The 15,972-nt window shown below is 46.7% G+C and overlaps 1 long non-coding RNA gene across 1 annotated transcript in view; it reads right to left on the bottom strand.

Annotated features, from left to right (window-relative positions):
* Positions 1-1,150: 1,150 nt before the first annotated feature.
* LOC132380333 (uncharacterized) overlaps positions 1,151-15,972 on the bottom strand; it is a 110,129-nt gene continuing 95,307 nt past the window's right edge. The window contains exon 3 of the long non-coding RNA XR_009507739.1: positions 1,151-1,259. This is a non-coding gene — a long non-coding RNA (uncharacterized LOC132380333). The remainder of the gene's footprint in view (positions 1,260-15,972) is intronic.

Raw genomic sequence — 15,972 nt, 5'->3', positions numbered from 1 at the left:
CTGTCTCTCTGCCCCCCCTCCCTACGGGGCAGTTTCAGGGTCTGTCTCCCCCTCCCCTCCCCACGGGGGCTGTTTGAGGGTCTGTCTCTGTCACCCCCTCCGCACAGGGCAGTTTCAGGGTCTGTCTTTTTCCCCCCTCCCCACGGGGCAGTTTCAAGATCTGAGTCTGTCCCCTCCCACGGGGCTGTTTCAGGGTCTGTCTCTCTCCCCCCCCTCCCCACGGGGCAGTTTCAGGGTCTGTCTCTCCCCCCCCCCTCCCCACGGGGCTGTTTCAGGGTCTGTCTCTCTCCCCCTCCCCACGGGGCTGTTTCAGGGTCTGTCTCTCCCCCCCCCCCTCCCCACGGGGCTGTTTCAGGATCTGTCTCTCTCCCCCTCCCCACGGGGCTGTGTCAGGGTCTGTCTCTCTCTCCCCCTCCCCACAGCCCTGCAAGGACATAACTGAATCACTCACACAGTTAACAGTAACGCGGTGAGGGGGTCGTCCTTCCATATTGATGCAGGCAGTAATCTCCGGAATCCCACAAAAAATAAACCTCGTCCGCTACAAACTCTCAGCCTGCGCTCCCTGCTCCCTAACCCCTCGGTTGGGGAAAACAGACTCTATCCTGCCCTAGCCCGTCATACTTCCATACAGATCAGTCACTGCTTCTCCCATTGGGCATCTCCCCTTCTCCCCGCACAAATCATCACATCCTTCCTGGGCTGAGAGACTCAACATCCACTCGTTCCATTTAACTATCAGTTTCTTCCTCAGCCTCAAAGTCCGGGGAAATGGTTCACACCCAACCCTGCGGTCAGATCTCTGGCTTGTATCCAAAGTGTGGAGCAGTGAGTTTGAACTGGAGTCCTGGATGATGCGCATCCATTGATCATCAGTACCAAAACAGACTACTTGGCTCTGTGTACACCTTCTAGAGTAACCATGCTGTGTTAATGTCGTCAGGCTGAAACGCTGTGAGTTGGTGCAAGGCATCTGGATTTTGAATGGGCTATGAGCTGAGGAAATTGTGGGATGTCTACACACTTTGACGTGACTCTGGGATGTCCAGTCACTCCTATACACCAACAGACACATTCACTTTACTCCTACCCATGGGCAATATTAACTCCAGTACGGGTTGGTGAAGGGATGCTTCAGTGGGTTTACTCACATTCTTCAGGTACTGAAGGAGCTCTTCCTTGTCCTCACAGTGGTCCCCTTCAGGTCTGCCCCTGCTGTGGATAACTGTGTACAGGGCTTCTTCATACAACAATCTCCGCTGCACAGAGAGAGGGAAGGGCAGAGTTAGAAACCGATACAGAGAAAGCTGGAAACGCTCAGCAGGTCGGGCAGCATCTGTGGAGAGAGAAGCAGAATTAGACTTTCAGGTTCAGGCCTCTCATCAGAACTGTGAAAGGAGGAACAGAACAGAGGACGAAGGAATGCCTGAGACAGGTGGAAATGAAGAGTAGTTGTATAGGCAAAGCCCCGCCCCTCCAGCAACCCAGCTTGAATCCTGGTCTCAGAGAGTGGGCAGTGGTAAGCTCCCCCGTGACTATCCTTTCCTCCAACGTGGACCGGCAGGTTAAGCAGCTGCTATAAGTTGCTTCTAGAACGTGAAGGTGGAATCTGGTGGTGGAGGGGGTAGATGGGGAAAGTGGGGAGAATAAAATGGACTGAGTGTTGGACTGGGGCAAATGGATTTTCCACGATCAACAGTTACATGCTATGACAATTGTTGACGGGGGTGGTGAAGACTGGCGAATGACAAAAGATGCACCAGAGAAGGTGTAAACAAGTGAAAAATGTAATATGTTATCATTGAATCCTGCATACCAGACATGAGCTGTGAACCTGGTTATCTGAAATGGTTGATTTCAGTAGTAAGGACTGTGACGAGTCTAGACAGAGGGTAGAAACTTACGAGCGAGGATGGTCACTGTTGTTCAGGGAGCCATTCTAGAGGAGGGAGAGGAGAGAAATGTGGGTGTAATTGGGAGAGTGTAGTCAGGGAATAGACACAATTCTCTGGGGCAAGTATCGAGAATCCCAAAGGCTGTGTTGTTCTCTGCCTAGTGTCCATGTTCAAGACATCTCATCTGACCAGCAGAGGATTCAGTGTCGTGGTCTTTGTGGGTACCAGCGAAGTAGGAGGATTAAGGAAAGAAGTTCTGCTGAGGGAACTTAAGTTAGTGAATAAATTAAAATGCAGAACCGAAAAGGATTGTTACTGTGCCACGTGCAAATTGGCGAAGAGTGATCAGAATCCGAAAGTTAAATGTGTGGAAGAAGTGAGTCTGAATGTGCGTGACATTTGCATCAGTACAGAGGAAGGAGGGAGCTTTTCCGATGGGACAGGGTCCATCTGGACCAGGTTGGGACCAGGGTCCTGGCAAATCACATAACTAGGGTTGGGTATATGGCATTAAACTAAAAATAGTAGTGTGGTGGGTTCAACAGCTTGGAAAAGTGAGGGTGAAGTGAACAAGTAGAGTGCAGCAGAGTTACTGAAGTCTCCAGAATAAATAAAGATTTAAAAAAGTTTAGAAAGGTATAAGAAATTAATTTCAGGAAACATAGAGACAAAATTGAAAAGAAGGGTGGTGGATGAAAACAGGACTGAAGGTGTTATACTTGAATACACACATTATCAAAAGTAAGGTGGAGGATCTTGTAGCACATGAGAAATTGACTGCTCTGAGGTTATGGCCATCACAGAGTAATGGTTGAAAGAAGATCAGAGTTGTACAAAAAAGCTGGATGAATTCAGCATGTCGGGTCTCAACCCGAAACGTTGACTGCTTCTTTCAATGGATGCTGCCCGACCTGCTGAGTTCATCCAGCTTTTTTGTACGTCTTGATTTGACCACAACATCTGCAGTGTACTTTGTGTTTAAAATCAGAGTTGAGAGCTTAAGGTCCAAGGATACACATTGTTGATAAAACATGAGATCAAATCCTCAGAAAGAAGTGGTAAATGATTTGGAGATTTAGAATCCCTGTTAAGAGCTGAGAAACTACAAGAGTAAAAAGAATTGAATTGATTTTATTTCTTACATCCTTCAGGAGAAAAATCTTTACGTTACATCTGTCTGAATGTGCAAATTATAGCAATTTATAATAAGGAGCATGTACAGTAAGATTTACAACAGAACAGCACCCAGGGCATGCCCTTTTCTCACTGTTACCATCAGGTAGGAGGTACAGAAGCCTGAAGGCACACACTCAGCGATTCAGGAACAGCTTCTTCCCCTCTGCCATTAAATTCCTAAATGGACAACACTACCTCATTTTTTAAATATATACTATTTCTGTTTTTGCATGATTTTTAATCTATTCAATATACGTATACTGCAATTGATTGATTTATTTATTTGTTTATTATTCTTTTCTTCTTTATTGTGTATTGCATTGAACTGCTACCGCTACAAATTTCACAACATGTACCAGTGATAATAAACCTGATTCTGATTCTGAAAGAGCTTAGAAATATAGTTGCGTCAGTCTGACGGCCTGGTGGAAGAAGCTGTTCCGGAGCCTGTTGGTCCTGGCTTTTATGTTGCGGTACCGTTTCCCAGATGATGGCAGCTGGAACAGTTTGTTATTGGGGTGACTCAGGTCCCTAGTGACCCTAGAGGCCCTTTTGACGCACCTGTCTCTGTAAAGGTCCTGAATAGTGGGAGGTTCACAACTACAGATGCACTGGGCTGTCCGCACCACTCTCTGCAGAGTCCTGTGATTAAGGGAGGTACAGTTCCCATACCAGGCAGTGATGCAGCCAGTCAGGATGCTCTCAATCGTGTCCCTGTAGAAAGTTCTTAGACTTTGGGGTCCCATACCAAACTTCCTCAACAGTCTGAGGTGAAAGAGGTGCTGTTGTGCTGGTGTGTACAGACCACGTGAGGTCCTCAGTGATGTGGATGCTGAGGAACTTGAAGCTGTTTACCCTCTCAACCCCAGATCCATTGATGTCAATAGAGGTTAGCCCATCTCCATTCCTCCTGTAGTTCACAACCAGCTCCTTTGATTTGGTGACATTGAGGAAGAGGTTGTTTTTTCGACACCACTGTGTCAGGGTGATGACTTCTTCTCTGGAGGCTGCCTCATTATTAATTGAGATTAGGTCTATCAGGGTAGTGTCATCAGCAAATTAAATTAGCAGATTGGAGCTGTGAGTGGCGACTCAGTCATGGGTGTACAGAGAATAAAGAAGGGGACTTAGGACACAGCCCTGAGGGGCTCCTGTGTTGAGGGTCAGTGGGGTAGAGTTGAGGGAGCCCACTCTTAACATCTGCCAGCGATTTGACAGGAAGTCCAGGATCCACCTGCATAAGGTCTAGGTCTTTGAGCTTCTTGTCAAGCCTGGAGGGAATTAAAGTGCTGAATCTAGTCCAACAGCACTCCTCTTCTGCAGGTGAGTGAGGACATTGTGTCAGGCTGTGACTGTAGATCATCTGTTGGTCAGACGTGTTGGTAGGGGGTCCAATGTGGGTCCATGCTGAAGATATAGTTCTTGACCAGCCTCTCAGAGCATTTTCTCATTATTGAGGTGAGTGTGACAGGATGCTAGTCCTGATGGGAGGCCTCCAAACAGTAGACAGGATGTGGGATACAAACTATGAAGGGAGATAAAAAAGGCATGTGAAAAGAGCAATGTTACAATGGGCATGGGGGATTTCAGATTTACAAAATCAGGTTGGTGCTCTATCACAACAGAAGCAACTTGTAGAATTCCTACAAGATGCCATCTTAGACCAACACCAGGGGACTGGCTACTCTGAACTGGGTGTTATGTTATGAACTGGATTTGATTAGTGAGTTTGGGGTAAGAGAACCATTAGGAGGCAGTGATCAGTATATGATAGGATTCACCCTATTATTTGAGAGGGAAAAGCTAAAGTCAGATGCATCAGTATTACCAAAGTTCAAAGTAAAATTGATCAACAGAGTAAGTACATGTCACCACATACAACCCTGAGATTCCTCTTCTGCGGGCATACTTAGCAAATCCATAGAATAGTAACAGATCCTGTTTACAGTAAACTGTAAACAAACTATGCAAAAGCAGATATAAATAAATAATGAGCATGAAATAATAATATAACAGAGTCCTTAAATGAGTGTAGCTATCGCCTTCTGTTCGAGGACTTGATGGCCGAGGCAACTATTCCTGAACCTGGTGGTGCGAGTCCTGAGACACTTGTACCTTCTACCTGATGGAAGTAGCAAAAAAAGGGAGCATGGCCTGGGTGGTGAGGATCTCTGATAATTGACGCTCCTTTTATATGGCAATGTTTCATGTAGATGTGCTCAATGGCTTGGAGGGTTTTAGCTGTGATGTACTGGGCCGAATCCATTACCTTTTGCAGGATTTGCCATTCAAAAGCACTGGTGTTCCCATATACATTTCCCACCATGCATCTGTAGAAGTTTCCACACTGGTGTTCCCACACCAGGCCGTAACGCAGCCGCTCAGAACACTTCCCACCATGCATCTGTAGAAGGTTCCACACTGGTGTTCCCACACCAGGCCGTAACGCAGCCGCTCAGAACACTTCCCACCATGCATCTGTAGAAGTTTCCACACTGGTGTTCCCACACCAGGCCGTAACGCAGCCACTCAGAACATTTCCCACCATGCATCTGTAGAAGTTTCCACACTGGTGTTCCCGCACCAGGCCGTAACGCAGCCGCTCAGAACACTTCCCACCATGCATCTGTAGAAGTTTCCACACTGGTGTTAGCGCACCAGGCCGTAACGCAGCCGCTCAGAACACTTCCCACCATGCATCTGTAGAAGTTTCCACACTGGTGTTAGCGCACCAGGCCGTAACGCAGCCGCTCAGAACACTTCCCACCATGCATCTGTAGAAGTTTCCACACTGGTGTTAGCGCACCAGGCCGTAACGCAGCCGCTCAGAACACTTCCCACCATGCATCTGTAGAAGTTTCCACACTGGTGTTCCCACACCAGGCCGTAACGCAGCCGCTCAGAACACTTCCCACCATGAATCTGTAGAAGTTTCCACACTGGTGTTCCCACACCAGGCCGTAACGCAGCCGCTCAGAACACTTCCCACCATGCATCTGTAGAAGTTTCCACACTGGTGTTCCCACACCAGGCCGTAACGCAGCCGCTCAGAACACTTCCCACCATGCATCTGTAGAAGTTTCCACACTGGTGTTCCCACACCAGGCCGTAACGCAGCCACTCAGAACATTTCCCACCATGCATCTGTAGAAGTTTCCACACTGGTGTTCCCGCACCAGGCCGTAACGCAGCCGCTCAGAACACTTCCCACCATGCATCTGTAGAAGTTTCCACACTGGTGTTAGCGCACCAGGCCGTAACGCAGCCGCTCAGAACACTTCCCACCATGCATCTGTAGAAGTTTCCACACTGGTGTTAGCGCACCAGGCCGTAACGCAGCCGCTCAGAACACTTCCCACCATGCATCTGTAGAAGTTTCCACACTGGTGTTCGCACACCAGGCCGTAACGCAGCCGCTCAGAACACTTCCCACCATGCATCTGTAGAAGTTTCCACACTGGTGTTCGCACACCAGGCCGTAACGCAGCCGCTCAGAACACTTCCCACCATGCATCTATAGGAGTTTCCACACTGGTGTTCACACACCAGGCCGTAACGCAGCCGCTCAGAACACTTCCCACCATGCATCTGTAGAAGTTTCCACACTGGTGTTCCCACACCAGGCCGTAACGCAGCCACTCAGAACACTTCCCACCATGCATCTGTAGAAGTTTCCACACTGGTGTTCCCACACCAGGCCGTAACGCAGCCGCTCAGAACACTTCCCACCATGCATCTATAGGAGTTTCCACACTGGTGTTCCCACACCAGGCCGTAACGCAGCCGCTCAGAACACTTCCCACCATGCAACTATAGAAGTTTCCACACTGGTGTTCCCGCACCAGGCCGTAACGCAGCCGCTCAGAACACTTCCCACCATGCATCTGTAGAAGTTTCCACACTGGTGTTAGCGCACCAGGCCGTAACGCAGCCGCTCAGAACACTTCCCACCATGCATCTGTAGAAGTTTCCACACTGGTGTTCCCACACCAGGCCGTAACGCAGCCACTCAGAACACTTCCCACCATGCATCTGTAGAAGTTTCCACACTGGTGTTCCCACACCAGGCCGTAACGCAGCCGCTCAGAACACTTCCCACCATGCATCTATAGGAGTTTCCACACTGGTGTTCCCACACCAGGCCGTAACGCAGCCACTCAGAACACTTCCCACCATGCATCTGTAGAAGTTTCCACACTGGTGTTCCCACACCAGGCCGTAACGCAGCCGCTCAGAACACTTCCCACCATGCATCTGTAGAAGTTTCCACACTGGTGTTCCCACACCAGGCCGTAACGCAGCCGCTCAGAACACTTCCCACCATGCATCTGTAGAAGGTTCCACACTGGTGTTCCCACACCAGGCCGTAACGCAGCCGCTCAGAACACTTCCCACCATGCAACTATAGAAGTTTCCACACTGGTGTTCCCACACCAGGCCGTAACACAGCCGCTCAGAACACTTCCCACCATGCATCTGTAGAAGTTTCCACACTGGTGTTAGCGCACCAGGCCGTAACGCAGCCGCTCAGAACACTTCCCACCATGCATCTGTAGAAGTTTCCACACTGGTGTTAGCGCACCAGGCCGTAACGCAGCCGCTCAGAACACTTCCCACCATGCATCTGTAGAAGTTTCCACACTGGTGTTCCCACACCAGGCCGTAACGCAGCCGCTCAGAACACTTCCCACCATGCATCTATAGGAGTTTCCACACTGGTGTTCCCACACCAGGCCGTAACGCAGCCGCTCAGAACACTTCCCACCATGCATCTGTAGAAGTTTGCCGAGGTTTTTGATGACATACCTCCGCAGACTCCTGAGGAAGCAGAGGTGTTGTCGTGTTTTCTTCGCAATAATATTTATATGATGGGTCCAGGACAGGTCCACAGAGGTAGTGACACCCAGGAATTTAAAGTTACTGACCCTCTTCACCTCTGATCCTCCAATGTTACTGACTCTTGAACCTCTATTTTCCCTCTCCTGAAGTCTACAATCAGTTCCTTGGTCTTATTGACATTGAGTGAGAGGTTGTTGTTATTACACCACTCAGCCAAGTTCTCAGTCTCTCTCCTCTATGCTGATTCATCACTCCCTTTGATACAGCCCACAACGGTGGTGTCAACAGCAAACGTGTTAGAGCTGTACTGAGCCCCACAGTCAGTAGAGAAGGGGCCCAAGTACACATCACTGTGGAGCAGACGTTCTTGCCAATCCAAACTGAGGGGGGGGGGGGGTCTGTAAGTGAGGAAAGCCAGGCTCCAGTTGTACAAGAGAGTGTTGAGGCCCAGGTCTTGGAATTCACTAATTAGTTTTGAGGATATGATGCTGTTAAATGTTGAGAGCTAATTGATAAAGAGCATTCTGATGTCTGTATCTTTGCTGTCCGGATGTTCCAGGGTTGTGTGAAGAGCCAACAAGATGGCATCTGCTGTAGACCAGTTGCTTCAGTAGGCGAATTGGAGTGGATCCAAATCACCACTCAGACAGGAGCCGGTATGCTTCAGCACTAGCCACCTCATCACTGTGGGTGTAAGTGCTGCTGGGCAATGGTCACTTAGACAGTTTACCATATTCCTGGACTCTGGTATGAGCGAAGCCTGCTTGAAGCAGGTGGGTACCGCACACCAGAACGAGAGGCTGAGGATACCTGTGAATCAGTCGGTCTGCACAGGTCTCCACTACTCAACTAGGTACTCCATCCAGACCCAATAGTTCTTTGGATTCACTCCCTCGAAGGCAGCCCACATGTCATCCTCAGATACTGAGACCAAAGGATCATCGGGAGACATGAGGGTGCGCAATCATTCCTCCCTGTTCTGGTAGTCAAAGTGAGCATAGAAGGCAGTGAGGTCAGCTAGAAATGAAGCTCTGTTGTCCATTATGTTGCAGGATTTAGCTTGGTAGGAGGTTATGGTATTCAAACCCTGTCACAGCTGTCAAGCGTCTCTCATTGATTCCAGTCTGGTCTGGAACCTCCTCTTTCCCCGACAGATGGCTTCCTGGAGACCATTCCTGCACCTCTAGCATTCTTGACCTCCAGCCTGGAATGCCTCTGATCTGGCTCTCAGCATTTGCTGGATTTCATTATTCATCCAGAGTTGAGTAAAGGTAAGGTGGAGAGGAAGGTAGACAGAGGGGGTGGCATGGCTCTGCTGGTGAAGAAGGTCATCAAATCAGTAGAAGGATGTGACATAGGATCAGAAGATGTTGAATCCTTGTGGGTTGGGTTCAGAAACTGCAAGGGTAAAATACAGGCCTCCCAACAGTGGCTGGGATGTGGACCACAGATTACAACAAGAAATAGAAAAGGCATGTTGAAAGGGCAATGTTATGATAGTCATAGGAGATTTCAATGTACAGTTTGATTGGGAAAATTAGATTTAAAGTTTATTGTTGAGCCTACTAGGGGATCAGTTATACTGGGTTGGGTGTTGTGTAATGAACTGGAGGAGATGAGGTAGCTTAAGGTAAAGGAACCCTTAGGAACCAGTGATCACAATATGATTGTGTTCAACTTGAAATTTGATAGGGAGAAAGTAAAATCTAATGCAGCAGTATTTCAGTGGAGTAAGGGAAATTACACGTGGTGTGAGAGAGGAGTTGGCCAAAGTAAATTGGAAGGAGATGCTGGCAGGGATGACAGCAGAGCAGCAATGGTGTGTGTTTCTGGGGAAAATGAGGAAGGTGCAGGACATGTGTATTCATAAAATGAAGAAATACTCAAATGGTAAAATAGTACAACTGTGACTGACAAGGGAAGTCAAAGCTAATGTAAAAGCAGAAGAGAATGCATACAAAAAAGCAAAAATTAGTGGGAAGTTGGAGGATTGGCCATCCTGCAGAGAGCTACTAAAAGAATCATTAGGAAGGAAAAGATGAAATATGGAATACTTTACATTAGTCTTCACTGTGGAAGATACTAGCAGTATGCCAGATGTTGTCATGCGTGAAGGAAGAGAAATGAGTGTAGTTACTGTTACAAGAGAGAAGGTGCTCAAAAAGCTGAAAGTTCTACAGGTACAGAAGTCACCTGAACCAGATGAACTTCACCATAGGGTTCTGAAAGAGGCAGCAGTAGAGATTGTGGAGACAGTAGTAACGATCTTTCAAAAATCATTGGAGTCTGACATGGTGAAAATTGCAAATGTCACTCCACTGTTTAAGAAAGGAGGAAGGCAGCAGAAAGGAAAGTATAGACCAGTTAGCCTGACCTCAATGGTTGGGAAGATGTTAGAGTCAACTGTTAAGGATGAAGTGATGGAGTACTTGGTATCACAGGACAAGATAGGACAAAGTCAGCATGGTTTCCTTAAGGGAAAAATCTCACTCAATGAACATGTTGGAAACATAGAAACATAGAAAACCTACAGCACAATACAGGCCATTCTGCCCACAAAGCTGTGCCGAACATGTCCTTATGTGAGAACTACCTAGGCTTACCTATAGCCCTCTATTTTTCTAAGTTCCATGTACTTATCCGGGAATCTCTAGAAGACCCTATTGTTTCTGCCTCCACCACTGCTGCCAGCAGCCCATTCCACGCACTCCCCACTCTGCGCAAAAAACTTACCCCTGACATCTCCTCTGTACCTATTCACAAGCACCTTAAACCTGTGCCCTCTCGTGTTAGCCATTTCAGCCCTGGGACAAAGCCTCTGACTATCCACACGATCAATGCCTCTCATTATCTTGTCCACCTCTATCAGGTCACCTCTCATCCTCCGTCGCTCCAAGGAGAAAAGGTCGAGTTCCGCTCAACCTATTCTCATAAGGTATGCTCCTCAATCCAGGCAACATCCTTGTAAATGTCCTCTGCACCCTTTCTACGGCTTCCACATCCTTCCTGTAATGAGGCGACCAGAGCTGAGCACAGTACTCCAAGTGGAGTCTGACCAGGGTCCTGTATAGATGCAAAATTACCTCTCGGCTCCTAAACTCAAATCCCAGGATTCATAAAGGCCAATGTACCATATGCCTTCTTAACCACAGAGTCAACCTGCGTGGCAGTTTTGAGTGTCCTATGGCTTCAGACCCCAAGATCCCTCTGATCCTCCACACTGCCAACAGTCTTACCATTATTACTATATTCTGCCATCATATTTCACCTACCAAAATGAACCACCTCAAACTTATTTGGGTTGAACTCCGTCTACCACTTTTCAGACCAATTTTGCATCCTATCAATGTCCCGCTGTAACCTCTGACAGCCCTCCACACTATCCATAACACCCCCAACCTTTGTGTCATCAGCAAATTTACTAACCCATCCCTCCACTTCCTCATCCAGGTCGTTTTTAAAGATCACAAAGGGGTCTCAGGACAAATCCCTGAGGCACAACCACTCTTTGCCTTCTGTGGGCAAGCCAGTTCTAGATTCACAAATCAATGCCCCTTGGATCCCATGCCTCTTTACTTTCTCAATAAGCCTTGCATGGGGTACCTTGTCAAATGCCTTGCTGAAATCCATATACACTACATCTACTGCTCTTCCTTCATCAATGTGTTTAGTCACATCCTCAAAAAATTCAATCAGGCTCATAAGGCACGATCTGCCTTTGACAAAGCCATGCTGACTATTCCTAATCACCTTATGCCTCTCCAAATGTTTATAAATCCTACCTCTCAGGATCTTCTCCATCAACTTACCAACTACTGAGGTAAGATTCACTGGTCTACAATTTCGTGAGCTATCTCTACTCCCTTTCTTGAATAAGGGAACAACATCTGCAACCCTCCAATCCTCTGGAGCCTCTTCTGTCCCCATTGATGATGCAAAGATCATCACCAGAGGCTCAGCAATCTCCTCCCTCACTTCCCACAGTAGCCTGGGTTACATCCCATCCGGACCTGGTGACTTATCCAACTTGATGCTTTCCAAAAGCTCCAGCACATCCTCTTTCTTAAAATCTACATGCTCAAGCTTTTCAGTCTGCTGCAAGTCATCTTACAATCACCAGGTACATGGTGCTTAGAAAAATAGAGGGCTATAGGTAACCCTAGGTAATTTCTCAGGTAGGGACATGTTCAGCACAGCATTGTGGGCTGAAGGGCCTGTATTGTGCTGTAGGTTTTCTATGTTTCTATGTACTGAAGCAAAGTATTCATTAAGTACCTCCGCTATCTCCTCCAGTTCCATACACATTTTTCCACTGTCACACTTCTCTCATATCTTATCCTCTTGCTCCTCACATACTTGTAGAATGACTTGGGATTTTCCTTAATCCTGCCCACCAAGGCCGTCTCATGGCCCCTTCTGGCTCTCCTAATTTCATTCTTAAGCTTCTTCCTGCTAGCCTTATAATCTTCTAGATCTCTATCATTTCCTAGTTTTTTTGAACCTTTCGTAAGCTCTTGTTTTCTTCTTGACTAGATTTACCATATAACCATATTACAGCACGGAAACAGACCATCTCGGCCCTTCTAGTCCATGCCAAACTCTTAATCTCACCTAGTCCCACTGACCTGCACTCAGCCCATAACCCTCCATTCCTTTCCTGTCCATATACCTATCCAATTTTACTTTAAATGATAATATCGAATCTGCCTCTACCACTTCTACTGGAAGCTCATTCCACACAGCTACCACTCTCTGAGTAAAGAAGTTCCCCCTCGAGTTACCTCTAAACTTTTGCCCCCCTAACTCTCAACTCATGTCCTCTTGTTTGAATCTCCCCTACTCTCAATGGAAAAAGCCTATCCACGTCAACTCTATCTGTCCCCCTCATAATTTTAAATACTTCTATCGTCTCCCCTCAACCTTCTACGCTCCAAAGAATAAAGACTTAACTTGTTCAACCTTTCTCTGTAACTTAGGTGCTGAAACCCAGGTAACATTCTAGTAAATCTACTCTGTACTCTCTCTATTTTGTTGACATCTTTCCTATAATTTACAACATCTTTTGTACATCATGTTTCCTGTCCCCTACCATCTTTTCCTTGTCTCATTGGAACGTATCTACTCAGAACCCCACGCAGATATCCCCTGGACATTTGCCACATTTCTTCCATACGTTTCCCTGAGAACATCTGTTTCCAATTTGTGCTTCCAAGTTCCTGCCTGATAGCCACATATTTCCCCTTACTCCAATTAAACTTTTCCCTAACTTGTCTGTTCCTATCCCTCTCCAATGCTATGGTAAAGGAGATAGAATTGTGATCACTATCTCCAAAATGCTCTCCCAATGAGAGACCTGACACCTGACCAGGTTCATTTCCCAATACCAGATCAAGTCCAGCCTCTCCTCTTGTAGGCTTATCTATATAGTGTCAAGAGACCTTCCTGAACACTCCTAACAAACTCTACCCCATCTAAACCCCTCACTCTAAGAACATGCCAATCAATATTTGGGAAATTAAAATCTCCCACCACAACAACCCTGTTATTATTACACCTTTCCAGAATCTGTCTCCCGATCTGCTCTCCGATGTCCCTGTTACCATCGGGCAGTCTATAAAAAAACACCCAGTAGAGTGATTGACCACATCCTATTTCTAACTTCCACCCACAGAGACTCCGTAGTCAACCCTTCCATGACCTCTTCCTTTTCTGCAGCCGTGACACTATCTCTGATCAACAGTGCCAAGCCCCCATCTCTTTTGCCTCCCTCCCTGTCCTTTCTGAAATATCTAAAACCCGGCACTTGAAGTAGCCATTCCTGCCCCTGCACCAGCCAAGTCTCTGTAATAGCCACAACTTCATGGCTCCAAGTGCTGATCCACACTCCAAGCTCATCCACTTTGTTCATAATACTCCTCACATTAAAATAGACACATCTCGAACCATCGGTCTGAGTGCAGCCCTTCTCTGTCACCTGCCTATCCTCCCTCTCACACTGTCTCCAAGCTTTCTCTATTTGTGAGCCAACTTCCCTTTCCTCCATCACTTCAGTTCGGTTCCCACCCCCCAGCAATTCTAGTTTAAACTCTCCCCAATAGCCTTTGCAAACCTCCCCGCCAGGATATTGGTCCCACTCAAATTCAAGGGCAACCCATCCTTTTTGTGCAGGTCACACCTGCCCCAGAAGAGGTCCCAATGATCCAGAAACCTGAATCCCTGCCCCCTGCTCCAATCTTTCAGCCATGCGCTTATCCTCCAAGACAGTAATTGTGGAAAGGATGATGGGGGGGTCTGGGACAAGAGGACACAACCTCAGGATAGAGGGGCATCCATTTAAAACAGAGCTGCAGAGAAATTTCTTTAGCCAGAGGGTGGTGAATTTATGGAATTTATTACCACAGGCAGCTGTGGAGGCCAGGTTGTTGGAACTTGACAGGCTCTTGATCGGACATGGCATGAAAGGTTATGAGAAGGCTGGGGAGTGGGGCTGAGGATCAGCCATGATTAAATGGTGGAGCAGACTCAATGGGCCAAATGACCTAATTGTGTACCTATGTCTTATGGACTTCAGAGGCTTGAGAGGGGAGTTGGCCAAAGTTGTTCAGGAACCTGTTCGTTGAAGAGTAACAACCATTCCTGAACCTAGTGGCATGGGACCTAAGGCTCCTTCCAATGGCAGCAATGAGAATAAAGCATGGCCTGGATGGTGGAGGTCATTCATAATGGATGTTGGTTTCTCGTGGCAGAGGTTCTCAAGGGTTGGGAAGGCTTTACTTGTGATCGAGTGGGTAGTATCCACCACTTCCTTTTGGCTTTTCCATTGCAGGCCATGAAACATGCAGTCAGGACACTTTCCACTGTACATCTCTAGAAGTTGGTCAATACTTTCGATGAAATGTGCAAACTTCTAAGAAAGTAGATTCACTGTTGTGCCTTCTTTGAAATGGCATTTACAAGCTGGTCCAAGGACAGATCCTCTGATATGATAACACTGGACAACAAAGATTTTGCTTCCTGGATATTTTTGGATGTATCTTAAGGATCATAACATGTCCCAATCACACACCATTTTTTAAAATCACCTACATTTGTTATTTCAATTCATAATTCAAATTAGAATAAAAAGATTAAGGAAGGCATTTTTGTTGGCCCACAAATCAAATAGGTCTTTGGTGACAGGCAATTCAAAGAGCTTCTAGTGGGACCGGAGAAAATCATAAAGGCATTCAAGGATCTTGTTGAAAATTTTCTTGGCAACTACAGAGCACCAAACTACATGCAGCTGATTGACGACATATTTCAGGCATGCAAAACCATGAAGTGCAACATGTCACTACAGACAAGTTTTCTGCATTCCCATTTAGACTTTTTCCCTGCAAAGCTTGGTGAATTCAGTGATGACCATGGGGAAAGGTTTCACCAGGATATTGTGGTTGTGAAGAAACAGTATCAGGGCAACTGAATCTATCAATGTGGTTGATTATTGTTGGACACTTAAGTGAGAAACCTCAGGCACTGAGTAGAAACGTTATCAACAAAATACTCTTAGCTCAGTTAAACTAGTGCTAAGCACCATTATCAGAATCAGAATCAGACTTTAATCGCCAAGTACCTGTACACATACAAGGAATTTACTTCCGGCAGATGTTGTCTCTCTGCTCATAACTGATGATAAATATAAATGAAAACATAGATTATACATACAAGTAGTGCAATCCAAGTAATAGTTAGCCGACAGTTAACCGGCAGTTAACTGTTCAGCAAAGTGACCACAGTAGGGAAAAAACTTTTCCAGTGCCTATTAGTCTTAGTCTGGAGGGATCTGAAGCGCCTACCAGACGGAAGCAGTTCAAACAGTCCGTGCGCAGGATTGTAACTAATTCAACACTATATTCAATAGAAGTTCAATTCTTGTTTCACCAGATTCTTACACGATACCAGTAGTCTGAAATTATGTTTGTGTTCAGCGTTAGGTGGTCAATCACAAACAAAAACCATTCTGACGAAGCAACACTTCTGAACAAATTTGCTCTCCACTTTAATTTGACCAACAACTTAATGT

This window comes from Hypanus sabinus, chromosome 23 (genome assembly GCF_030144855.1).
Source record: "Hypanus sabinus isolate sHypSab1 chromosome 23, sHypSab1.hap1, whole genome shotgun sequence".
Classification (NCBI taxonomy): Eukaryota; Metazoa; Chordata; class Chondrichthyes; order Myliobatiformes; family Dasyatidae; genus Hypanus; species Hypanus sabinus.
Note: the sequence above shows the minus strand (reverse complement) of the source record. Positions and strands in the feature narration are given on the sequence as shown.